The sequence below is a fragment of the Garra rufa genome, chromosome 13 (genome assembly GCF_049309525.1).
Source record: "Garra rufa chromosome 13, GarRuf1.0, whole genome shotgun sequence".
Taxonomy (NCBI): domain Eukaryota; kingdom Metazoa; phylum Chordata; class Actinopteri; order Cypriniformes; family Cyprinidae; genus Garra; species Garra rufa.
Genome location: NC_133373.1, coordinates 30767396 through 30795302, shown reverse-complemented (window position 1 = coordinate 30795302; position 27907 = coordinate 30767396). Strand labels below are relative to the sequence as shown.

The following is a 27907-nucleotide window of genomic DNA, read 5'->3' as shown; positions in this document are numbered from 1 at the left end:
CAGGAAGTAGATGCGAAGCTTGAGGCTGAAGTTCTCCTTCTTCAGGTCATTGAGGTGCTGTGAAATAGTACGGTAGCCGTTAAACATGACCGCTCTTGTCACGTTGGGGTTCTCAGACCCCTCATACCTGTGCCATACTGCCTAAATCGCACCCTCTCGTTAAATGCAATTAAAGATATCTAAAACAAGCCAACTAAGATGTAGTAGGTTTTCTAATACTAGAACAACATCAACAAGAACTGCATGAACTGTAAGTGACACACTGAGGGTCCTCCTCCTGAAACGGGTCTACCCCCACGCGTGGTGTGTTCAGAAGGAGGGGTGTCAAAATAATATGGGGGGTCTTTTTTTACTTCAACAGCCACCAGAAGTATTAAGTGTAAGGATTACAGACATACTTGATGTGTTAACTGATCCAGATAATAAAATAGAGGAGGCTTACGTGCTAAAAATCACTGACTGCTCATTACATTCAACTAGATTCAACTGGATCCTCAACTGTCATGCTTTATCTGACAATGTTTACTAAAATTAAACCTGTTCCTCAAGTTCCTCTTAAACTGTTTTTGCTGTACGCTTTAGTATGAATGTGTATCTGCACCAATTCTGTCAGTTTGACTCAACTGGGTCGACTATCCGGCTGCCAAGCACACCACAACGATTCATTTTGACAATATGATGACATTAAAACAGTTTTTTGTCCTTTAAAGGAATAGTTCATTTAAAAATGCAAATGCTGTCATCATTTATTCACCCTCATGTCGATCCAGTATGAGTTTCTTTCTGATGCTGAACACAAAATAAGATATTTTAAAGAATTATGAAGAACCAAACAACTGACTTTCTAGGAAGTTATTAGGGAAAGAAATATTATGGAAGTCAGTGGGGACTATCAACTGTTTGATTAACAGCATTCTTCAAAATATCTTCTCTTATGTTTAAGATAAATAATGTCATACAGGTTTGTAACAACATTAAGGTAAGTAAATAATGACAGAATGTTCATTTTTGGGTGAACTATCCCCACTATCCTTACTATAGATTACTAGAATGTAAAGGTAAACTGAGGGCAATATTATGCTTTGACTAGAGAAAAGAAAAATGAAGAAACATCTGGAATGTTTTTAAATATATTGACAGTTTTTTGTTTTAGAAGTTGCACTTTTATTCTGCAAGGACGCATTACATACATCAAAAGTCACACTTACACTGCCATTCAAAAGTTTAAATGTTTTTTAAAGAATTCTCAAAGTTCCATTTATTTGATCAAAAATACAGAAAACATTTTATGAAATATTAATAATATTTAAAACAATAATTTTCTGTTTTAATATAATTTATTTCTGTAATGCAATGCTGTATTTTCATCAGCCATTACTCTCTTCAGTGTCACACACAGAAATCATTCTAATATGCTGATTTATTATCAATGTTGGAAACAGTTGTGCTGCTTAATATTTGTTTGGAAACTGAGAAACTTTTTTCATGATTCTTTGATAAATAAAAAAGTTAAAAAGAACAGCATTTATTTTATTATACATATCTTTGCCATCACTTTTTATCAATTGTACACACCCTCATTTAATAAAATTATTAATTTCTTTCAAATGGAAGTGTATATTTTTACAAAAGATTTCTATTTTAAATAAATGCTGTTCTTCTTAACGTTTTATTCATCAAATAATTCTGAAAAAATCTTGCAGGTTCCAAAAAAAAAAAAAAAAAAAAAGCAGCACAACTGTTTCCAATATTGATAATAAATCAGCATATTAGAATGTTTTCTAAAGGATCGTGTGACATGAAGACTGGAATAATGGCTGATGAAAATTCAGCTTTGCATCACAGGAATACATTCTATTTTAAAGTATATTAAAATAGAAAACCCCTATTTTAAATTGCAATAATATTTCACAACAATTTTTTCTGTATTTTTAATCAAATAAACGCAGCCTTGATGAGCAGAAAAGATTTCTTTAAAAAACATTAAAAATTTGACTGATCCCAAACTTTTGAACAGCAGTGTGAGTCATTTATAATTCTACAAAAACAGATTTATATCATATAAACGTTGTTCAGAGAACCCTGAAAAAATATGTATCACGGTTACCACACAAACATTAATAAATGTTTCATGAGCACCAAATCAGTATTAGAATGATTTCTGAAGGATCATGTAACACTGAAATCCAGCTTTGCCATCACGGGAATAAATGACATTTGAAAATATATTCTTATTAAATAAATGCAGCCCTTGTGAGCATAATGTTTTCTTTTCAAAACATTAAATAATCTTACCCACCCTTACTTAATAGCTACTTAATAACGTATCTTATATATATGTTATATATATGAACAACAAAATGACCCACTTAAAAATGTACCTACATGTAAATGTGTACATTTAACTCTTAAAAATAAAGGTTCTTTATTGGCATCAAAGGTTCTATAAAGAACCTTGAACATTTGTGGAAACTTTCAAATGCAGAAAAGGTTCTTTACATTTTTTAAATGTTCTTCAAAATGGTTCTTTTAGGAACTGTTCCCTAAGAGGTTCTTTGGGAAACTATAATGGTAAAAAATTTTTTTAGAGTGTATGTTTATTTGTTAATGTGTTTAACCATAGGAGGGCAGTATGGCTCTTAACCCTGTAGAAAGTGAGCATTAGTAAGGGCTTTTCAGGGTTATTTTCAGGAGGTATCCTGTACCAGCTGTCACTGAGGAATTCTAGACTGGGATACTAACAACCACCTTTTGGATCCCAAAACCAACATATATGTTAATAAGCTGAACAACAAGCTTATGCAGACAGATTCAGTATTTCTCAAAAAAAAAAATAATAATAATAATAAAAGCCCATGTGCTAAATGCATTTCTGGGAGCATCTGTATTCTGTTTCTGTGGTTTATAATTCAAGCTTCAAAAATTGTTTTTGTAACATGACAAATTACTCTACAAAATGACACAAATCAATAGATGGCTTAAATAAGTGAAGCTGAATATGATTGATTTCATTACAAAGGGAAATTTCACAGGCACAAAATGCAGTTCAAAGACTTGGATTGACAACTGAAGACCACTAAAAACTTATTAGAGGCTTGCATAAATTAACTGATCTAGGACGTTTAAAAGAAAGCGAAATCCTATTCTTTAAAATCTGGATTCAGTCTTACCAACAAATGGTTTTGACTTTGTTAAAGGCAGTGAGACTGGATTACATAAATGCAATACTGTTCTGTCCTGGCTTTTTCCCTAGAGCATGCTGTCTGCGCCTGATCACGAGGGTGATTGCATTGCTTAGTCTGTCATCGAGGGAACTTGAGTTATGCAGGTCTGAGGTTTTCCGTTGTGGGGGGAAAATGGGAGGTTTGACATGTTTGTAAAGAGACACATCGGCGTCTGGACTCTGTCTTTCTGTCGCTGTTTGACGGGGCAGAGGTCTGACATGAGAAGGCCAAAGACAGTAAGCTTCTGTGTGCTATATGCACGCAGCCTCCATTCGCTGTCAATGACGACTGACTGACGGACTCTTATTGACTGCTTTGAAATTATGAGCGAGTTAATGCGAACTGGCTTTGAAACAGTCGTTTAAAGGATTACACATGGCGAAAAAATGCAAATGAAGGGATTTGTCTGGTATAAAAGTAATACCAGATGACAAACCGTACAAATTATATAAAGTCCTGGTTAGAAATTAGAAATGAAAGTACAAATTAATCATTACTAGAAGCCATTAATCATAATAATAACTAGGTATAAGAACAATGAGCAACACACACAGAAACTCAGTCAGCAGGTTCTGTGACATTTCCCAGACTCACAGTTTACATCCAACCATCTTAATCATATTCATCTTGCTATGATTACAACATCTTAAAAATACAACAGAACAGCTATATAAAAATGCAGAGTTTGCAATGAAGCGCATCTTATGAAGCCAGGGTCGGTTTGGTTTCTGTGCAGGAATGCATTCATGAACAGCTCAGTGTCTCCCTCATTTGCATTTACTGTAGACGGTTTAACGTTGCCATGGCGCCTGGTGTCAGAGACACTTGTTTCCTGAGTCCCAAATGCTGCTTTACTTCTCTCATGTCTTATCTGTATCCAGCAGTTTTTGTGCAATGCTGCAATGACAAATGGATTAAGGGTTGTAACGAATTATGAGGAGACGACACAGGGTGCCAAAAGACACAAACACAAATGATTTCATCTCTCGTTTTCTTCTTGTACTAACAAATGAGATCTCTTATAAGCTCAGTTGTTCTCCTAGAACAGCAGTATGATTGCATGAAGAACAAATGGAATCTGTTTCTCAAGTGTGCTGCATTTCATTTAAGAAAAAAAATTCACTAATCTATTGTTTCTCCTCTAGAATTTCTATAGGTCAGTACAAGATAAGCCAATAATTTAATTATTTTCATGTCAAAGCCAATAGCCAACAAATGTCCAATATTACACTACTGTTCAGAAGTTTGGGGTCAGTAACATTTTTTGTTAGAAGAAATAAAAAAAGAATAGTAAAGACAGTACAGACATTGTTACAAAAATGTCTTTTAAAAAGGTTTTTTTTTTTTTTTTGAAAATAGAAAATATTTTTCTATTTGTCAAATAATCCTGAAAAAAATGTCAGATATATCCAGTCTTAGTCAGCATAAGAGGTTTTTGTCAAAAACACATTTGAATATAGTATATAAATCGGTACTATTTTGTTGAAATAAATGAATAAAACAAAATAAAACATTAAATTCAATCATTTTAGATGTGACAAGTAAATTTAGGCATCACAACATATAACATATAATGTACAATATGAAAAATGGATTTGAGATCATTTTAAAGATAAACTTTGAGTGTTAAGTGATTGAAAAAGAACAAGAGGGTGGCTAACCACTCACTGATCCACTCAAGACTGGAAAAGTCTACAAAACATCTTTTTTATTTTATAAATTGCATCGTGCAAAAAGTGCAAAGTGCATGTGAGTTAAAAACAGACAGACTTACATGCACTTTGCACTTTTTGCACGATGCAATTTATAAAATAAAAAAGTTGTTTTGTAAACTTTTCCAGTCTTGAGTGGATCAGTGTGTGGTTAGCCACCCTCTTGTTCTTTTTCAAGTATTTCATTGGCTCTATGCACCAGCAGCAAAAGGATTTTTTTTTTCTTGTTCGGAGTGCTACAGTTTTTTCAAGTGTTAAGTGATTGAAATGAAATCTTAATATAAAAACAGGGAAAATAAGCAGGCATATCTCTTAATACCGGCTGAAATATATCCTATATTAAATTATTTCACCTTTTACAAGGAATGAAAGAGCAACTGCTGAGAAATATAGGGCCCTATGAAATCAGTTTTATTTTTTCCCAAATTCCGCTTTTTCATTTTTCTTATTTTTTTATTTTTTTTTCCTTCTAATTTTTCTAGACTTTTAATAGTTGACATAAAATATTCATTCAAATTCATATTCATAACTTTTTTCTTATAAATAAATTCTGGTAAATATTCCTTTTAATATTTGTTTTAATAATACATTTATTACTACTAGTAGTAGTACTTTCATTAGGTACATTAAGTATTATAATTCTGTCACAGTTAATAAAAAAAATTATTTTGAGGGGGTGCCGTGAAGACTCTTAAGTTTTTGTTTGTATAGAGTTTTTTCTCGATGCATCATCAGTTGGCCTTATTGGTGGCATAGAATGTAAACAATGCCACTGAACTGAATGAAACTCATATATTTTGCTGATTATTGCTGCTGAAAATGGTCAATTATTGTCATGTTTTGGACTGTACTAATCGGTCGGACCAGGAAAAACATTTGGAGTACTATAGACTGCAAAGAGTTATAACAAATCAAGAGAAGAGTGGAAAAACTGTCTGAGGAACAAAAGGCGTTTGTGGTTGGCCAAACTAAACCAGAATTTCCAGAGCTAGAATCTTGACAACATTCATGTTTGTTCTTATCATTTCGGTCAGGTAGGTAAAATATTAGGCTAATATCTTAATTAATACTGCTTAAACGTATCATCACCACCAATTAACTCTATATGATTTAGCAGCTTCCACATGTTTTCTGTGGTTTAGACAGAATAAATTAGCAAACAGTAGTACATTAACTGCAATCCATGCTGTTGTTTACATCCGAGAATTGCCAATTTTGGCCGCACATCAGAGTAACTGACCAAATCGTGAAATAAGTGCAAACCCTCTATATGATATGACAATATTTTTCTCACAAGGAACGATAAAATGCCCATAAAGTAACAGATTATGTTCTGTTCATGTACAATACTCAAATACAGAGGCAGCAGAGAAGTGTGATGACCTACTTTTGATTTATTCATTCAAAATTTGGCAAATTCCATGACATTCTGCATTATTCAGTAACGCTGACACCTTTCATGCAGTGAAACATTGCAGTTATTAAATGATAAATGAGACCGAGGCAACAGCAAGCGACCCATTGGCAAATGTGGTCTGTGGGCTCAATGGGGAAATGCCTTTAGATAATGCTATAAAAACATATTAAACAGCCTGATGTGCTATAAACATGCCGAATGCCTGCAACGTCTCTCATCTGATACAAATTAAATCCAGAACAAATTATTTTAACTACAATTTTACAGTTCAATAAAGACATCAATTATTTTGGACCATTTCTGTGTTTATTTGAATCTTGTAATTATGATGACCGAAGCACATGGCTGATGTGTTTGTGTAAAACTCAGTCTGACAGGCTAAGCCTAAGAGGGTTGAGAGCTCAAAGCCTGCGCTCTATTTAACACAGACATAAATCAAGCAGAAAATCAACAGTCACAGCCACTTCGTTGTACGCAGCTGAGAATCTACAACTACCGTTGTATCATCTCATGTAATGATCGCATTGAGTCACATTACATCTGACTGATGAGTGCAGCAACAGTTCGTTACTGCATTTTCATGTGTTTTCTGCCCTTAGAGGGTTTTTCTAAAGCTGAGCTTGCAGAGGCCCAGATTCCTGAGCCAATTCCACGGGACATCCTTCTTGTTGCCATGGAGACAGAAAAGATGGATGGAAGGGAGGCGGATGGGAACCTCTCTTTGAGTTAGATTCATGCTACTGTTTCATGAACATGAATTTGGTTAAACCAAAAATGTCAAATAATCAGTCTTAAAGGGATAGCGCAGCAAAAATTAAAAATTGTGCCATCATTTACTCACCCTACATGACTTGCTTTCTTCTGTGAACACATAAAAATGATATTTTGAAAAATGCGCAATTAAAAAATAACAAAAACTTTCAAGCAATCTAGTTTTCACTGATTCAATTTAAAGGGATAGTTCACCCAAAAATTAAAATTTGATGTTTATTTGCTTACCTCCAGGGCATCAAAGATGTAGGTGACTTTGTTTTTTCAGTAGAAAAAAAAAGATTTTAATTCAAACCGTTGCATTGAGAGTAAAAAAAAACATAAACAGACAAAACCAAATTAAACCCTGCGGCTCATGACGATACATTGAGGTCTTAAGACACCAAACAATTGGTCTGTGCAAGAATCTGAACAGTATTTTTGTCATTTTTTACCTCGAACCACTGTAATGTCCAACTGTCCTGAGCACATTCACAACAGCTTTTGGAATCAATCTGTCGTGTGTATACTTCATTCATTTTGTACACAGTGCAGAGAGATTGTGTATACAGTGGCTACTCAAAATGGTAATTACTTGTGCTTATCCTGATTGTTGCAACCGATTAAAAACTAAAAGATTACGTTTGCTTGCATGAACTCATCTGGGGGTGTTGACTTTTCACCGACTCCCAACTTTTGAGCCTGATCGACTGAAGTTATGGTTGCTTGCTATTCGTCAGGCACCGGCTGTTGTGAATGCACTCAGGACAGTTGGACATTGCGATGTATCAGAGGTAAAAAAATAGTTATAAATACTGTTCAGTTTCTTGCACAGACCGATTGTTTGGTGTCTTAAGACCTCAATGTATCGCCACGAGCCGCAGGGTTTAATTTGGTTTTGTCTGTGTATGTTTTTTTTTTTTGACTCACAAAGTCGTTTGTCCCATTGACTGCCATCACATGACTGACAGACTGCAACGGTTTGAGTTAAAAATCTTCGTTTGTGTTCTACTGAAGAAACAAAGTCACCTATATCTTGGACACCCTGGGGGTAAGCAGATGAACATCAAATTTTCATTTTTGGGTGAACTATCCCTTTAAGTTTAAGTCTTTTTTTTCACATAAAGCTATTGTTTGGCTTCAGAAGACTTGAAAAATAGCATATCAGTCATGTGAATCACTTTAATGGTGTATATCTTGTTTTTCATGTTTTCATGTAAGTCAAATGCAATGAGGATGATTAAACGACAACTTAATTTTTTGTTTTTGGTGAACTCTTTTAAACCCTTTTTCGATTCTCCCTGTGCAACCTCTGTTTTTGTTCCATTCACAACTCCCCCTCTTCCTCTCCCATTGGTAAATAATTTCCAGATGCAATGGCATGGGATGGTGCTAGTGGTACGTGTACTGCGGAGCCTCTGCCCGTTTGCCAACATCATACTGAGGCGAGGGGAGAGCTTTTCCACAGTCTATGCCAGGCCCACTGAGTCTAACACGCAAGCACAAGCACTCCCAGACAAGCACGAAAGCCATATGCAGGACATACAGATGAAAAACACACACTTCAACACTGCTATACAGAAAGCAGGTTCTGTATCCAAACCACTACTCCGGCCCCCTACAGTGGTGACTAAATTTTTGTGAAAAAGTCAAGGTCCCTCATATTGGCTTCAATAGTTTATTGGAGGAACAGGCGTCGTTTATGAGGCAAAGTCGCCTTGGGAACTAACGCCTAAGGAGCTAATAGGATAAACGACGCCCAGTGCAAAGGTAACATTACATAAAGGTGTCAACAGATGTCGCAGAGCCTAAGACTTTTTTATGTTTTGAAAAGAAGTCTGTTCTGTTCACCAAGGCTGCATTTATTTGATCAAAACTATCTAAAACAATAATATTGTGAAATGTTATTACAATTTAAAATTGGCAAAGCTGTCAAAGTCAGTTTTCAATACTCACCCTCAATCGATCTTAGGTGTATATGACTCTTTCTTTCAGCCAAATACAATCAGAGACAAATACAATCATACAATCAGAGTTATATTTAAAAATGTCCTGGCATAATAATGGCAGTGAATGTCTGTTGAGATTTTGTAGTCCATCAATCCATCATTAGAAGTACTTCACATGCCCACGGTGGGTTAATAAAGGCCTTCTAAAGCTAATTAATGTGTTTGTGTAAGAAAAATATTTTATGTAAAACATGAATGCCGTTCCAGCGGATGATGTAGGTGTTCCGTAAGCTCTGTTGAGAATACGCTAGTCTCATGAGAACCAAGTTTTGTTCACAGCAAAAGAAAACCAGTCTCCTCTTGACTTATATTGAAATCCTCCAGCATTTTTCTTTACAAATCCTTGTTTTGTACTTCTAATTCATAAACAGTGTTTTGTTTTACTCTCCACTTTGCTTTCACGTTCGTCATCGTGTTCGCCCACGTCCTACATCATCCGCGGTTATGGTTTATAAAGTTTTAAATATGGATATTTGTCTTACACAAACGCATCAAATCACTTCAGAAGGCTTTATTAACCCCCCAGAGTTGTGTGATGGATGAATGCACTTTATTGGACTTCAAAAACAGCCATTTACTGCTCGGAAGAGCCAGGACATTTTTTAATATAATTCCGATTGTATTCGTCTAAAAAAACGAAAGTCATATACACACAGGATGGCTTGAGGTTGAGCAAATCATGAGGTAATTTTACTTTTTGGGTGAACTATCCCTTTAATGCATCCTTGCAAAATAAAAATATTAACTGCTTTAAAAAAAAAACATTTAAACCTCCTAGAGACAACACTTTGATACTGAGATACTTTTAAGCTCTGTAACAGCTCAGTTGGTTTCCAGCTGCTTTCTTTGCAGTAACTTCTAGAGGAAATGAAGTTAGAACATCACATCCTGGTGCCATTTACACATCCAAACCACACATTTTAACAGTGAGATTGCTTTTCAGCTTGACACTGAATACCAGGCTACAGCCTTCTTGGCCAAAGATCTGATGCTCCTGCCGGAGTTCCCCGGGCCCTTGCAGGGTTGTGATATTTTACCCAGGGAAATGTGGACGTCCCTGGGCATGGAGTGTGACGGATGGCTCTCAGCGTTGAGCTCCAGTCCGCTCAGCAGACCGATACTCCCACTGAGACTCTGGGCTTCGTTTCAGGCTGCAAAATGATCAAACTACACAAGATGACTTACTCTCATCTGCAACTTTGTCTGTTAATTTGTTTACTCACATCTTTCTTCCTTTCGCTGAACTCCAATTAATGCTAAGGCTCTTCGCTGTGACTCACAGGAAATACATCATACATCATCTCTTCGATGGCAGTGCATATTACTCTCTGATAGCAATCGCTTCGTTATTTCCACATCTGTTTTCAGTAATGATAGGAAGGACAGTAATCTGAGTTTTAAAGAAAGGCTTAGCTCTACAGTCAACAACATAAAGCCATCAGAGAAAACAGGGATCAATTCATCATGCTGAGTGAACTGAGACTATAGCTCTTTCAGAACATCTTAACATTTAAGCCTCATGTTTGATGTCTTGGAGACCCCAAGCCCCCTTTGCTAACTTTAAACATACTTAATATTGGTTTAATACTTCATGAACTCTCCTAATCTTATAAAAACTGATTATGAACTAAATGTGACAACACGCTTTAAAATTAGGCCTGCTGTATGAAATCTACAGGCAGAATAGCTGTTGCCACATTGGTCTCCATTCCTAGGAGAAAAAAGTATATGAGAGGGGGAAAACAGAGAGATGGAAAGTTGTGCCAAGGTGTTACTGGACTGGCAGAAGATCTAAAACTTGGCGCTCTTTCGCTGTTATTGCTCCCTCTTTCCATCTCTTGTGTCATCTTTCAAAACACATTCAGAGGTGTGAGTTCTGAGTTTCTGCCAGGGCAGGAAGTGATCTCAACATCTCTAGTGGAAAGAGAGGAATGAAGGAATAAAAAACAGTGGGTGCAGGTTAGTTATATGAGGCTTCACCCATCTCAGAGATTTACAGGCAGGTGTAGCTGAATGAGCTGCTGAAGTTCAAATATATATTGGGACTATTTTGAATATGAAACACTGAACCCTAGACCAGTAAACGTTGTGAAACTTCTAAAGCTTCTCAAAGTCATGTCATTTTATTTCAATCATGACAGCTCTCTGGTTGTGAATATAACAATGTTAATGTATTTGGTCTTGGTGGAATAGATATGCTACACTGCTGTTGTTGTAAATTATTGCTGCTAACAGATCTATACAGGTGGAGCTGGGGAAGGTGGAGGGTTTCAGACTAAAGGTCCTTGCACACTGAGTCCAAAATTCATGACATTTTCGCACATTAAAAAATAAATATGACCTCACGCTGTGTAAATCACGTTTACACACTGCCTCCAAAACTTTTGTCTGTCGTAAAAAAAAAAAAAAAATGTATTTATTTTATGTATTGTGATTGTCTTTTTACAATGAGTTTTTATTACATACAATTTTAGTTTTTGTTGTTTTGTTGGTATTGTTATTAAAAAATAATAATAAATGTACACTGCCATTCAAATCAATGTGTTTTTTTAAGAAATACATACATTTAGCAAATTAACAATTGACCAAAAGTGACAGTAAAGAAATTCATAACATTACAAAAGATTTTTATGTCAAACAAATGCATTTCTTTCTGTTTTATCAAAGATTCCTATAAAAATACATCCCAATTTCCACAAAACAAATATTAAGCAGAATACAACTGAATTCAACTATAGCTGGGTTTCCATCCAAAGATTTGCATTTAACTTATGCGCAAAATTGGAATATTGTATAAAAACATTTGCAAATAAGCACCGTTTCCATCCAAATAGTCAAAGAGAACTAAATCATCAATTCCTGATAAACTTTCAATAAACAACACTAAGAAAAGTAGGAGAAGTCATTGAATATACTAATTTTCATATATAATAATTTACTTGCGCTTCAGAGTGAGCAGGTTAAACACAATAAATTCGGTCATTGCTTTCAGAGGTGGATGCCTGCTGTTTGGGAACGCAGTCATGTAAGACTTTTCTGGGAGACTATTTTACCAAAATATTTTGATGGCAGACTTTGCTCAGGCTTTTCAGAATGACCATAACAACATTTCAGATGCAATGCAACAAGATTGGTTTGTCAGGTTATACTGTCCCATAGTGCCAATTTTTTGGCAAACTTGTTTTCACCTGTCATTATTAATATTAAACTATTTTTCGCACAAATCAAAAACCAACTCAAATAAGCGTAAATACTTTTTTGCAAATTAAGGGATTTTCTTTCAAAATTTGGCATTTCCATCACTTGTTTTTGTTGAGATACTTCAAAATGCACATAAAAAAGGGTGATGGAAACGGATGAAAATTCATCATAATTTGACATTACAAAAATAAATTACTTTTTAAAAATATAGGGGAGAGTGGGGTGATTTGTGCCAGGGGGGGAAGTAGTTCCACCCCTTGTTTCTAGAAAACCATCTAGAAATTGGTCATTTGACCACATACTTTTGAAGAGCCATCCAATTAACCCATCCCCCAAAGAAGAGAGACACATGGCATGAGATCTAAGCACATTTTAGCTCAAAAAACATTTTTTTTGCCTTTCAAAGTAAAATTTATATGATCAAGGTTTTTTGATTGTTGCGTCTGAACAATTATAGACAAGTTTGAAAATATTTCACACATGTTTTAGTGCTTTAGTAGGCTACACAGTGAGTCTATACAGTTAGCATAATGTTAGCTCTAAACTGCTGGATCATGCTAGTCTTTCAAAATTGTCAGGCTGGGGTGATTTGTGCCAAAGGGACGAGGTTAAGTTGTGCCGGTGGGATGTTAAGTAGTAGTCAGGATCTAGATCATCTAGACCAGAAGGGTGTTCCATAAAACAAATTTACCAAATAAGCCAGGCTTATTTTAGTTAGTCTGACTTATTGTCACTTGATTTGGCTCAAAAAAAGTCAGACTAATTGAAATAAGCCTGACTTATTTGGTAAACTTGTTTTATGGAACACCCCCAGGGCTGATCTAGACCCACATACCGACAGGGGATAATCTGTGTGAGGAGCGTGCCTCATCAGTGTTTGATTTACCTGTGGTTTGTTTAGTTTAGCTCAGTCATTCCCAAAGGCGGGGTCCCGACCCACAAGTGGGTCGCGGGAGATTTTGTATGGGTCGCCAAGTCGAGCACTATTTTTCAGTGCGCTATATACTCTTGATTAAAATTTATATGTGTAGTTCACCTATTAGCCGCACGAGGGCGCTCGTCGTTTTCTTCTGCTTTCTTTTTTTGTTGTTGTTCTTTAGCTGCGCTCTGCATCGCCTGTTTCATACTCCGTCTGCAGTGCGTATGCGTTGCGTATTTTTTCCCCCACCCATGTTAATGGATTAGAGCGTTCACACTGCACGCGGTTGCTGTCCGGCAGTGCGTCTGCAGTGCGTTTGCAGCAGAGCAGCGATAGTTTCGGCAGAGTCTATTTTTTGCTGAGCTGCAAGCGCTGCATGTGCTGAATTAAAGTGACAGCGCATTGTTCGCTGTAAAAATGTATTGACACGAAAATGTCCCATAAATGCATATAAATGAAGTCCACTGTTTCACAGTCAACACGTGGCTTTTTGGCTAGGTTTAAAATAAGGAAAAGTGCAGTTTTAAAGAAAAAGGCAACATAATACGTGCACTTGTCCAGGTAGAAAAGTTCTTTTAAGGATTGTTTTTAACAAAGATTTAGTGAGAAAGAAAAGCATGAGAGCCGACTGTTTCTGTCTGTGGTAAGTTTTAATTAAAATATTTTTGAAAGTCCAATTTCAATTAGAAAAGGAAGCTAAAGCTTCCCTATGTTGTGTGTGTTGCAACTTGCTTGAGCAACTTAATATACAAATCTAGAAGTCAAGTGCATTGAATAATACATTGTTTTTTATTGAATTTAAACGTGAATATGTCTGTTATTGTATTAGTTTACTGTGATAAAAGACGATCACAATGCTGAAAAAGCACTTTTGGATTTGAAATCAAAATAACAGATAAATATTGTGTTTGTGGTAAACAGCATTTTCTGCAAATCTGCATTTTACTTAAATAAAAAAAAAGTGCTTTGTCAAATATCTGTATCTCTTTTAAATAGTTAAGTGGAAGCATGACCTTAAAAATGGTCATACATATTTTGTTAATGCATAAATTATCTTCGTGATATATGAACTACATGGGCCTAATGTTTATTGGGTCACAAGGATTTATCGACTTTAAAATGTGGGTCCCCAGAAAAAAAGTTTGGGAAACACTGGTTTAGCTAACACAAATTATTTTTTTTTTTGAGTTTTGAGTTTGCACTGTTATTAAAGAGAAGTTTTATTAAGTTTTTTTAAGTCACAGTGGGATGTTCAGAATTGTTCAGAAAAAAGTTACTTTATTCTCATATGTTACATAATTGACAGACAGCGTTTTGTTGACAGAGAGCGTTCTAATGATTCACAAATATCATATATTGTGTATTTGAGATTTTTTGTGTTTTCCGAAAAAGTAGAAAGTATGACATGCCAATAGTTTAATGGGGTAATGATATCTAAATAAACCTTAAATGAGTAATTTTGTATTGAATTTGTCTTGACTTTATATTGCATTACAGTTCATGACATTAAAATGTTCTTTTTTACTTTAATAATCACTGGCACAATTTACCCCAATGTATTCTCCCCAAAGGCACAACTTACCCCGCACCGGGGGCAAGTTGTGCCACGAGACCACTTTTTTCTGAAAGCTATAATTCTGAATCAGTTTATTTCAGATCCAAAGTTATTGTTCCCAGAGATGCACCACATCCTGAAATATATGTACATGCTTAAATTGGAGGGATTACTGTCATGGCTTCACTATAAAGTCACTTTGAGTAAAAACTGGCACAACTCACCCCACTCTCCCCTACTAGGTGTAAAAGTAGAACTAGGTTTTAATATACTGCACCATATTACTAATTTAAATTGACGTCAAATCTGGAAAAACATGTTCTGATGCACCATAACAGAATGTAAGCCAACAAGAATTACTTTTTTAATGAATAAATGAATTAAACCGCACAACGCTGTTTTCTACTAAGAGCCTCTCGTCACTGTATGGTTTTGCATGGATCGTGTGACACTGAAGACTGGAGTAATGATCCTGAAAATTCAGCTTTACAACACAGGAATAAATTCTATTTTGAAGTATATTAAAATAGAAAACCATTCTTTTAAATTGTAATAATATTTCAAGAATGACTTCTAATGAATAAATGACTTAAACCGCACATTGTTCCTCACACAAAGCTGTTCTCTACTAAGAGCTTCTCATCACTGTATGGTTTTGCTGTGTCAACAAGATTTCGTAATTTCTAGCTGTCTAGCAGAAGTATCTGATCTCAAATGAAAAATCACTTATAGTGAAAGAAAAATCAATTATGTTTATGTACACATAAAAGTCACTATAAAACAAATCAAGTCACTGTGATCATACCAGCCTTCCTAAATGAAGTACAACAAAAAAGCGACTGAGATTGACTACTGTGTCACAAGCTATCCAGCGAGGCATTTTCCCAGAGCAAACCGTAAACACAGCGAGCGAGACCTCCTCTGCGCGAGCACTTCATGTTACAGGCTGAATTCTGTTTGGAAGAAGCAAAATAAAACATTGGTTTTTCGATCGCACTTCAAAGGCTAAATCTGCCTTTAATTCAGCGTGTTTATGGTGAGACTAAATTATGGGATCAAGTTCAACCAGCTTCGAAAACCGCTGCCAATTGTCATGTACTTTTTCATTGGATGCTATTGTCCATGTGTGACGCGCAACAGAAATTTCCCCTCGAACACTCTTTGTTTTCTGTCTATTTCTGCTTAGCATGATTGGGAAAGTTGCTGCGAATCAAACAGAGCTCAGAAACAAAGAGAGCAGTCATTCTTTAAAACCAGAGCATGTGAAAAAAAGCCAACAACCAGACCTCCACAGGTCAATGCAGCCTTCCAGCATCTGTCCGTGCGGATTCGCTGACTGAAAAGAGAAATTACAGGCCTTTGAAATATAGACAACACAGATTTCTGAAGTTGGAACAAACGTGTTCTTTATAGCTGACCTGGGTACAGTGTCAGTTTTGAGCTTTTAACAGCTGACTTTTAAACACCGCACAATGGGTTAGCCTAGAAGCAATTCCTTGCGTTCAAAAAGAAAAAAATGAAAACAGTTCATTTATATATATTTTTTAAATATTTATTCTATTTTATTTACATTTTTTTATGGGTTTGTGTTTGTACCAGTGAATGTACCAGCATTCAGCTGTCCATTTATATACGGATAAATGGCAATATACAACCACAGACCTTGCTTTAAGCAATTTAAGTTAATGCACTAACCTATATCCTGACCGCATAGGATTTACATAGGAGAACACACTACTTAACACGTTCATTGTACATATCTACATAAGCAAATCCATGAGAGATATTGAGAAATACATAATATATGCACAGGATGATGGTGCCTGACATATTTCAATTATACTTGCCATATGTCATTATATATAATTACAGAGCAATGCTTAAGAGCACTACTGTCAAATACTGAGTACTCATGAACAACAGACCATCTCAATTTTTCGTGGCTTCCCAGCTTTCAAGCTTTTATGAGAATCAGCGGTCAACACATTCAGCCAAGCGCTTCTGCTTTTTTTTTATCTGGGTTATGAAATGCAACAATGTACACTTTTATGATAGTACAGAGCGAATCTCTCACACTCAACAATGTTTATAAGAGATTTTTATGTATCTAAACTTTAGTACGCTATACCCAAATATGGTCCTGTGCAAATTTATATGGCTGCAACTAAGTTTCTTGTGAATTTTTAAGCTCCAAAAAGTAAAACATGGTAAAAAGAAATTAAAAATCTTGATCTGATTTATTCTGTCTCAGTTGTTTTCTTAATTTAGGAGAAGTGGAAAAATAGTCTAAAATCCAATTAGACTGAGTAAGTAAACCCCCGGCATTTCCTGACCAGCTAAATGTTTGATTACGGCCTTAAAATATCAACAAGAATAACACAAACACACTGGCGCAAGAGAAGCGTACGGACTCAATGCGGCTCCATGACTCTGAGCCTTGCTCTTCTTAATTTTACCTTCCTGACAAATTAAATAAACGTTCATCTGGTTCCTATTACTGGCGCATTACCGATAATTGGAGTGGTATTTACAAACACTGCTATTCCATCCTCCCAGGCCTGTCGTAGCCCACCGTTTCTCCAAAAGCAGCCAGAACACATAACGGCCCTGTGCTTCCACCGCACAGTATCATCCCCTGAGCGCTGAGTGCTTTAACAAGGGTTTGATGGTTCAATTCTTGTATTTCATAGGCAGTTAGAATATTTTCACAGGGGGTATGGGGCACTCGAGTTAGCTCATTAAAGCAGACGTTAGGTATATTTTCAAAATCGGATTACGGCCTCGCCTGAGAACACGCAGGCCTGTGCGTTTGATGTCAAAACTGGACCGAGATCTCAAAATATGATCTCACGGCCTTTAGGTTTCCCCCAGGAAAGAGTGCCCCTGGTGAAATTAGTATTATTACCATTCCAAACTACCACGCCAGAGCGCAAGCACGGCGCAGACAGAGAAACTAAAGAACATTGGAGTGCTGGCAAGATGTCAGAAAATGTAACTGCATAAACTGCAAAACCTGAGTGGGCCAAGGAAACAGAAGATGGAATGAATGAGAAAACCAGAGAAAAACAGAGCTGTTTGAAGAACCCAACAGCAAAACATCTGGAGAAAAAAAAATTTTAACATTAATTTTTGCTACACCCAAATTAACAATAAGCCCTTTAAATGTGAATCAGGCAACTTTAGGAAAATAAGGGACTCTTAGAATATATATGTAAATATGATTTAATAAAATAAAATATATAAATAATGTATAAATTTATAAATGTTAAAAATATAAAAATGTATAATTATATAAATACATTTATAATATATAATGCCGTTCAAAAGTTTGGGATCTGCTCATCAAGGCTGCGTTTATTTGATTAAAAATACAGAAATATTGTGAAATATTATTGCTATTTAAAAAGTGGATTTCTATTTTAATATACTTTAAAAAAGAATTTATTCCTGTGATAAAAAAAATTAATTTTCAGCTTCATTACTCCAGTCTTCAGTGTCACAAGATTCTTTAGAAATCATTCTAATAGTATGTTGGAAACAGATGTGCTGCTTTGATACTTTTTTCAGGATTCTTTGATAAATAAAAAATTTAAAAGAACAGCATTTTTTTAAAAATAGAAATCTTTTGTAACAATATTGTTGGGGTCAGTACTTTCTTTCTTTCTTTCTTTCTTTGAAAGAAATTAATACTTTCATTCAGCAAGGATGTGTGAAACTGATAAAAAGTGATAGTAAAGACTGATATTGTTAGAAAAGATTTCTATTTTGAAAAAATGCTTTTTTTAACTTTTTATTCATCAAAGAGTCCTAAAAAAGTATCACAGGTTCAAAAATAATAATAAGCAGCACAACTGTTTCCAACATTTATAATAAATCAGCATTTTAGAATGTTTTCTGAAGGATTGTGTAACACTGAAGACTGGACTAATGATGCTAAAGTATATTAAAATAGAAAACCACAATTTTAAATTGCAATAATATTTCACAACATTAAATTGTTTTCTGTATTTTTAATCAAATTAATGCAGCCTTAATGAACAGAAAAGATTTTTTTTTAAACACTGAAAATCAAATTGATACCAGACTTTTGAATGGCAATGTACAGTATATATTTGTATATATGTTTACAATAATGCATTGAAAATTTTCTGAAGAAGTGAAAGACGTTATGAGAAGAAATACATGAAAAGTGATGGTCCACATAATCTTACTTTTCTTTGTGATTGCTGTATACATAGCTATACAGAAGTTAAATAAAAACCAATCCATAAAACTTTTTTTTTTCGCTTCAAAGCCGTTTTTGCTTTGTAGAAGAGACCCAAAGGCAGTCAGTGGGTCAGAGCACAGAGTTGTGTGTCGCAGGCCTGGCCTAAAGTACTTGCTCCTATTTACACAGTGACTCACTACATTGATATATGAGTGCTGGCATGCACAAAAGACAGGTTACATTTAATTAAGAACAGTTTGCTTCATGATTTAAAAGCCTTTTTGAACGGGGAAAAAAACACTCGGTCGATCTTTCTGTCGTTCAGGAATCCGACCGCAGCTCATTTATCATCTGAGGTCTCATTAAATCTGTAAATTTGAATGTTTCTTCATTTTTTCATCCAGCTCTGCCATGCAATTTGGCCAGCGACTGTCAAGATTTACAGAGTATAGTTCGGTTTGCTGGTTCTTTGACCTCAGTTAATTGCTTTATTGTACAATAATTGCGGCCTTAGGTCTGCCGCTAAATGCCGAAGCAATTCATAAAAATATGGCTTTTGCCCCTCCCTGCATATTTTGTTTGTAATTGGTCCCATATGGCCTTAAGGAATAATACAAATATTGAAATGGAGACAGGGGATGGCTTACGAATTCAAAATGAATCACGCACACGTATATACCTATACGATACCACGACACAAACTTCCTTTGAGAAATACACACAATAGTCAATCTGTGAACAATGTGCGGACAGCTATTATGCATTTTTATAATTTCATACAATACATTTTTCAGTACAAATCCACAAAATCAGTCTTAGGTAGCACAGGTATATTTTTAGCAATAGCCAAAAATACATTGTATGGGTCAAAATTATCGGAAATTATCAAAATGATTGTTTTATGCCAAAAATCATTAGGATATTAAGTAAAGATCATGTTCCATCAAGATATTTTGTAAATTTCCTATTGTGATTATATTAAAATGTAATTTTTGATTAGTAAGAAATTCATTTGGACAACTTTAAAGGCAATTTTCCCAATATTTAGATTTTTTTGCACCCTCAGATTCCAGATTTTCAAATAGTTGTATCTCGGCCAAATATTGTCATATCCTAACAAACCATACATCAGTGGAAAGCTTATTTATGATTTAAGCTTTCGGATTATGCATAAATCTCAATTTTTAAAAATCGACCAGGGTCCAGGGTCACAAGTAGAATCTGAAATTTCCGATTCATTTTACGTCGTAAAACTTAAACTTTTTCTAAAACGTAAAACTTCTGTTTGCTTACAGCTTTAAATTAGACTTTGGATCCTATATTTTTTAATGTGGTCTGACATTTTACTGCAAATCAGGCTTGTCAAAATGCTAAAACATCTGTTCTCAATATCAAATTTGATACCACAATAAAAATGGTCATTTCAATCATTTTAATTTATATTAGCTAAATCTAAATGTTTGTGCTGGTATTTTTCATCAACAAACAAAGATGCACATAAACTAAATAATAATTTAATCTTTTTATGGTTAAACAGCATGTGACAAAATAAAATAGTCAAATCCTGATATTTGCTGAAGCACAACAATAAAGAACGATAATAAAGAATGAAAAAAAATATTTTCTGGGCTGGCATGTTTTGGTCCACAATTAAAATGTAAGAACTATTTGTTGTTGGTTTTTTTAAGTGGTATCTTTGTGTTTTTTGATAAATGCCATAGTAAATACAAAAAAAAATGTAAATGGCCTTTTTGAGCAGCAAGTGTGTTACTATTACATATTCTAATTTATTATCAACTTGACATCATACAAGATCCCCTTGTATCACATCTATAGTGGCTACACTCTTAAAAATAAAGGTTTCAAAACAGTGTTTTTGCAGTGATGCCATAGAAAAAACAGTTTTGGCTCCTCAAAGAACCTTTTAGTGAACAGTTCTTTAAAGAGCCATTTTGAAGACCCTTTTTCAAATATAAAGAATCTATTCTGCATTTGAAAGCTTTCATGGATGTTTGAGGTTCATCATAGAACCATTGATGCCAGTAAAGAACCTTTATATTTATGAGTGAACTGCAGTCTAGTAAAATCTATACTTTGCAATGCAACCAAATACACAACATATAGGGGGTGATCTATTGAAAATTTAGCCAATAATACAGTAGAAAAACCTAGTAAATCTGTAGACAGACATGGTGCAGATTAGACCCAACACTACATTATCATCATCAACCATGACTGTCTTCATAATTTACACAGCATGATGGCTCTGTCCCTCTGATGCGGACCACTGATTTACTACAAAGATCTGGCTCGAATTAAGCTGTCTGGCCTCGGCTCTCTCACTGTATGCTTGATAGTGCTGATCAGTGAGAGTGTGGGGGGAAAGGAAGAGGAAATGGGGTCATGGGGGTGGATCAAATATAAAACACACCAGTAGAGGGCAGTACAAGACACCCATGGGGATACATGCACCCGAAATCTAACAAAAAACCTCCCACACAAGATCCATAATCTTAAACATTTCCCTCCACCTCCTCATTCTAGCTTCTATATAGCTGCTATATTGGAAACGAAAGCAATTTAGACTGACTGTATCAAATATCACTCTCATGTCAGAGAATAATAACCCAACAATCCAGATGAATTTGAGTGAGATGAGAGAAAGGAGAGAAAAAAAATCAAAAGATAGCTTTCCATATGTACAGATTGGAATAGAAGACCACATGTAAGTGATTATACCAGTTCTGACTAAGCAGATATGAAACAGGAGGCTATGATATCCCCTAAAAAGCCAAAAATGCACCATGTGCCTTAGTTTATAACATTTATCTCCATCATTTTGTGTATTCCCTCCGCAAGGCTTGTTTAAGTAAGAATTAGCCATTAAACCCTCAGTCATTTCGACTTTTGTGACATGAATCAGACATGAAGAGCAAAAAAAGCATGAATGCTTTAAGGCATGTGTTGCTCATCATGCGGAAAATTTTGACCTATTTTGTATCTAAATAAAACCTAAATGAAGGAGCGCTGCAAGAAGCTCCAGAATGACAAAACCAGCTCTTGTTGTCCGTTGGGTTTCTAATTTTTGGCAACGACTTGCTGTAAGGTACAAGGAGGGCCAGGCCACAGTGATCAGCTTTTGACAGAGCTTGTCAAAATCTTCACACTCCTGCCAAGTCTTCAAAATAAGGGTAAAATAACAGATTAGCAACTGTAATTTGTACTGAGGTTTTAATAGTGCACAAGCCATCTCTTTATATCAATTTAAATGGCCTTTGTGGTCGGTACAAATAACAGGCAAGCATATGCTTTCAATTTCTGAATGCTGCAAAAAGGGCTATTTGAAGAAGTGCATTTTGATTTTTTCCCCCTTACTTTTAAGTATTCTACCTTCCAATCACACCCCACCAAGCTGTTTGACAGTTACAAATTATATTTTGGCTGATTTTTATTTCAAGCTAGTGTGGAAATATTCGGCTCCTCCAGCTGACAGATCTATAAAAGGCTGACTGTGTTCAATAGCAAGAATGTTTCATCCATAGAGAAACAATCACTTCTACTCATTTAAATCTCACATACACATGCAGACAAAGGTACAACACAAATGCAGCACACTGGTAGACAACATGGGCAAAAATGCACCAGTGATAATTAAAAAGGATAGAACTACACTACCAGTCAAAAGTTTTTGAACTGTAAGATTTATAATGTTTTTTAATGTTTTGAATATATTTTCAAATGTAATTTATTTATTCCTGTGATTTCAAATCTGAATTTTTTGCAACATTACTCCAGATTCTTCAGAAATCATTCTAATATTCTGATTTTATTATTATTTATTATTATTAATATTATTATTATTATTATTATTATTATTATTATGTTGAAAACAGCTGAGAAGATTTTTTCAGGATTCTTTGATGAATAGACAGGAGCAGAAGAGACTTCTTTAAAAATAAAACAATAATAAAAAAAAATCTTACTGTTCAAACACTTTTGACTGGCAGTGTAGGTATCAACACAGATGACCCAATTCGATTTAATTCTGATTTCTGATAATATTGTAAATTATACAGGGCAGTATTTCCGACTGATTCAAATGGTTCAACGGGAATCAGACTACTCTGTTTGTGCTTTATGTTTTTAATTCACTAAAAAACTAGGTAATAAGAGTCATTACTTTTATAAATTAAATTACAGTGTTCACATTATCATGCAGCCACGGAATAAGGGGATAGCATTAAGAATCAAGATGAATACATTTAGTTAAAATTAAGAATCAGAAATAATAAACGAATAATTACTGAAGATTGTGATTATCCTGAAGAAATTGTTTTTAATGTTTATATTAACTATTACAGAATATATTAATATTACATTTTAAAAATGCATTTTATAAATATACTATATAAAAATATTATATCATAGATTAAAAGATTTAACATTTTCACCCAGCCCTAAAAAATAAGGCCAAACAAAGCCAGTTTCAACTACAGTAATTTTGAGGATAATTAGATGAGATTTTTTTTTCATTACAAAGCAGTGAATATGCAGATTTATGAAAATTAAGCAGGTCATATTTAAGTAGGTCATAAAACAACAACTAAGACAACTTTACATTTTTGTCATGAATTGTATTGATATGTCTTAAAGGAATAGTTCACCCAAAAAAAATTCTGTCATTAATTACTCACCCTCATGTCATTTCAAACCCATAAGACCTTCGTTCATCTTTGGAACTCAAATTAAGATATTTTTAATAAAATCCGAGAGCTTTCTGAGCATGAATAGCAACACAACTGACACATTCAAGGCCCAGAAAGATAGTAAGCACATCTTTAAAATAGTCCATGTGACATCAGTGGTTTAACCGTAATGTTATTAAAAGCTACGAGAATACTTTCGGTCAGTACATCTGACTTTTTTCAACAACTTCTTCTCTGTGACAGTCTTCATCGTAGAAACTAACACAGAATTTGTGTTCCGAAGAAGAACAAAGATTTTACGGGTTTAGAACGACATGAGGGTGAGTAATTAATGACAGAAATTTAATTTTTGGGTAAACTATCCCTTTTAAGATATTCTTATCATAGATAGTGACCTTATTCTTTGGTGTCTTTATGCATGTTCTTTACAAAACCAACCCTCCCAATCCTTTCCTAAGAAAAAAAAAACTGTAGTCTTTCACATAGGCCTCTCGTAATTGAAGGTAGCAAGGCTGAAGTTATATCACAGCCATAATAGTCTGGCTCCCTTCCCAGAAAGCATTCACATACAGATAAAACCACAGCAGCGTGTGTACAGCAGACATTCCAGATCCTGCTCTGCTCCAGAGTGTGTTTTATGGAAAAAGCACTACAAAAACCATATGAAGGTTTAGTCGGCAGTGCACGTACACACGTAGTTGTTGGGACTCCTGACGGATTCCATTGTGTTTACTGGACAACAGCACGAGCAAATCTGATTAGACTGGACAACGAGCTGAAAGAACATGTCAATAGTGATGTTGTTCACAATCTGGCATTCCCAAAATGAACTAGGACAGCTTGACGGCGTATTAACATGTCAGAACTGGTACAAGGAGCGATTAGCTACGCAACATGAGGATGGTTCTGATTACGCTAAAAACAAAGTATAGTATTTACATCTGTGTTTTAAGTAAGCTGTTCAACTAGTTCACTTGATCACTGTGTCTGCAGGCAAACGGCAAAGATCCCCATTCTCAGCACAGTGAGAACTGCTCAGAGGCCTGACAAATGGCTTTCACAGGATTGCAGTTGCATGCAAAAGCTAATTTTGAGGGCAACGAAAGAAAGCACCTACCTGCTCAAACTCTCTCAGGCTATGCGTCTGCAGAACAGAGCTCTTCTCGGCGTCATTACTAGATGAATCTGTTCAAATACAACCAACAGTTAGAATCTTTATAGAAAAAAATACTTTTAGGAGATTTTTACTTTATTAATACATTTAATAAGGACCAAGAGATAGAATCATACCTAAAAGATTATTTTATTTTATTTTATTTATTTTTTATTTTTTTAAACATGGTATGCTGCATGCCAGACTCAAACAAAGTTTTATTTACAAAAAAAATACAATTTATATAAATTATTATTATTATTATTTGTTTATTTTATTAACATGTCAGCATTACATTTTATAATAATATATTACAATATTATATTTGAGTTATATTAATAATGTGCACGCACATATCTGACCCTACATAAACATCCACGTACATAAGAACATAACAGTGCCAAGCCATTACAGAAAAAAGTTAGCAGAAAAATTCCAGGAACAGGGCTAAAATGATGTGTTTTTTTCCCCAGCATGAGAAGAGGAGAGTCCCCACAGGGCATAATCACAGAAACACTGGCAAGGCCCCATCTTCTTGCAGTTCTTTAAAACCATGGCATGGCCTCATTAAAGCTTATTAAAGGACTTTTATTTAATATGTGCCAGTGATGTGTATTGGACGTCTTCCTGGGGTTGTATTAGAGACGAGTGCATGGCACAGGCCTGTTGAACTACACATTAACTGTGCCAGAGAAATGTCAAACACGCTCACAACGAGGTTTTGTGGAGCTTTTACTTAAGCATAATTAAGCCATTACCTTTATGTTTTTATTAGTAACTCATAAATATGTCCAGAAATAAACTGTATGTGCATTTATCTGAGATGAGGATTGGGGAAGAGAGAAAGATGATTTCATCTTTTTGAAAGAGCTTTGAGACATTTAATATCCAGAAAGAAGCAACTAAATAAAGCAGAAAGACTCATTCTGCCGCTGCCACTGTTTTGCAAAATCAGGTTTTTGATTAAACAACATGTTTTGGTAAAATGTGGGCTTAGTGTATTAAAAAGTCAGTGATTTTACTGTGGGAAAGGAGTAAGAGTTAAGAGGGACAGTGCACCCAAAAACCAAAATTAATCATTTATTTACCCTCACGTTATTTTTCTTCATTCAACAGAAGAAAGAAACTTGTACAGGTTTGGAACAACATGAGGGTGAGTAACACAATTTTCATATTTGGGTGAACTATACCTTTAAGCACATCATGAAGCGCCATTTGTACAACCATGTTGTGACACAGCATTAAAAATAACTGCAGGTTTACATCTACATAAATAAATTTAAATACTTACCACTCATGTTGATCATGCTCTTGGGCCGGGCCGCTTTATGTCCGTTATAGTGCCTGAAAAACACAACAAAAGATTAACATTTGCTCTCTTGTATCAGTTTAATCTGATTCTGTTTAACATACTATGGCCCGGTTTCACAGACAGAGCTTAGACTAAGCCAGGATTAGGCCATAGCTCAATTAAGACATTTAAGTAATTTTTATAAACGTGCTTAGAAAAAAACATTACTGGTGTGCATCTTGAGACAAAAAAAAGGCACTGATATATTTTAAAACCAATCAGTGCAATTTTATTTCAGTTGAAACAGCTCAGACTTACATTTTAGTCTAGGACTAGGCTTAAGCCTTATCTGTGAAACTGGGGGTATATTAGATAAGTCCAGGCTTATATAAGTTTTTAAAGAAAAAAACTATAATTTTAGGTTTTTAAAGAAAACATTCCAGGATTTTTCTTTAATTTGTTGAACTTCAATGGGGATCAATGGGTTGAAGATCCAAAATGCAGTTTCAAAGCAGCTTCAAAAGGCTCTACATGATCCTAGCCTTGGAATAAGGGTCACATCTAGTAAAACAATTGGTCATTTTCTAAAAAAAAAAAATATATATACATTTATATATTTTAACAACAACTGCTCGTCTTGCACTAGCTCTGTGACTTCATGCATTACATAATGATGTTGGAAAGGTCACACATATGTTTACAAAGCGAACGTTAGGGCTGTGCAATATATCGAAATATCCATATCGCTACAGCTTGCAATATTTGGGGCCATGAACCAAAGACAGAGAGAAAATCACTCACTGCTTTGCCTAAATAACTTTTGTAGCTTAAATAAGAATCAGTGCATACTGAATTCATAAAGTGAAGCAGTGTTTTATTTTTCCTTTTTATTATTCACTTCCTAAACGGATGTTAAAATTACATTTTTATGTAATGCTACAGTAAAATCCTACCATTTACTTTCAGAAGTTGTTGTAGGGGTTTTCTTTTCACAAAATGTAAAACATGTATGCTAGTTATATTAGAATCAGAATCAGAATGAGTATTTGTTGTGGTTTTACAGGAGCTCTTGATACATACATGCATACATATAAATAACCATATATATATATATATATATATATATATATATATGACAAAAGATAGTTATAGAAGTTTACAGAAGTGACTCGGTAACAGCTGAGTAAAACTGTTTCATCTGAGCATGTGTCACTTTAAACATTATCGTATCGCATATCGAATATCACATTATTTAATAAGTTATCGCATATTGCATTTTTCTTCAATATATCGCACAGCCCTAGCGAATGTGCAAAGAAAGTCAAACGCCCTTTACAAAAAAAGGCAAGATGCACATGTTTGGTTAAAAAGTATTTTTATTTTTATTTCTCTGCTGGGATCATGTAGAGCCTTTTAAAGCTGCAATGAAACTGTAATTTGCACCTTCAACCCATTGGCTATTGGCCATTGGCTACTAAAGTCCACTATATGGGAAAAAAATCATGGAATATTTTCCTCAAAAATCTTGATTCTTTTTAACTGAAGAAAGAAAAATAATTCATTTTTTTTCATGTTGCTGTTAAAAAAGCAGGTGAAAGTTATGCAAGTAATTTTCCTGTTAAACAATGACTGTCTTGTTTGTTACGCTTCTGACTCTGGCATTATTGAGAATGGTTAAAATGCCATTCTATAATATATTATATTATAATATATTCTCCTTCAGTCTTTTCATGTTAACCGAGTGGTGGCAAAACATCTGATAC

The 27907-nt window shown here is 34.8% G+C and overlaps 1 long non-coding RNA gene across 1 annotated transcript; it reads right to left on the bottom strand.

Annotated features, from left to right (window-relative positions):
- LOC141283863 (uncharacterized) lies at positions 1–26199 on the bottom strand. The gene is made up of 3 exons (XR_012338231.1): positions 26145–26199; positions 24818–24885; positions 1–57 (listed from the first exon to the last, which is right to left on the bottom strand). It is a non-coding gene; the product is annotated as an uncharacterized lncRNA (long non-coding RNA).
- Between the last annotated feature and the right edge of the window lie 1708 nt (positions 26200–27907).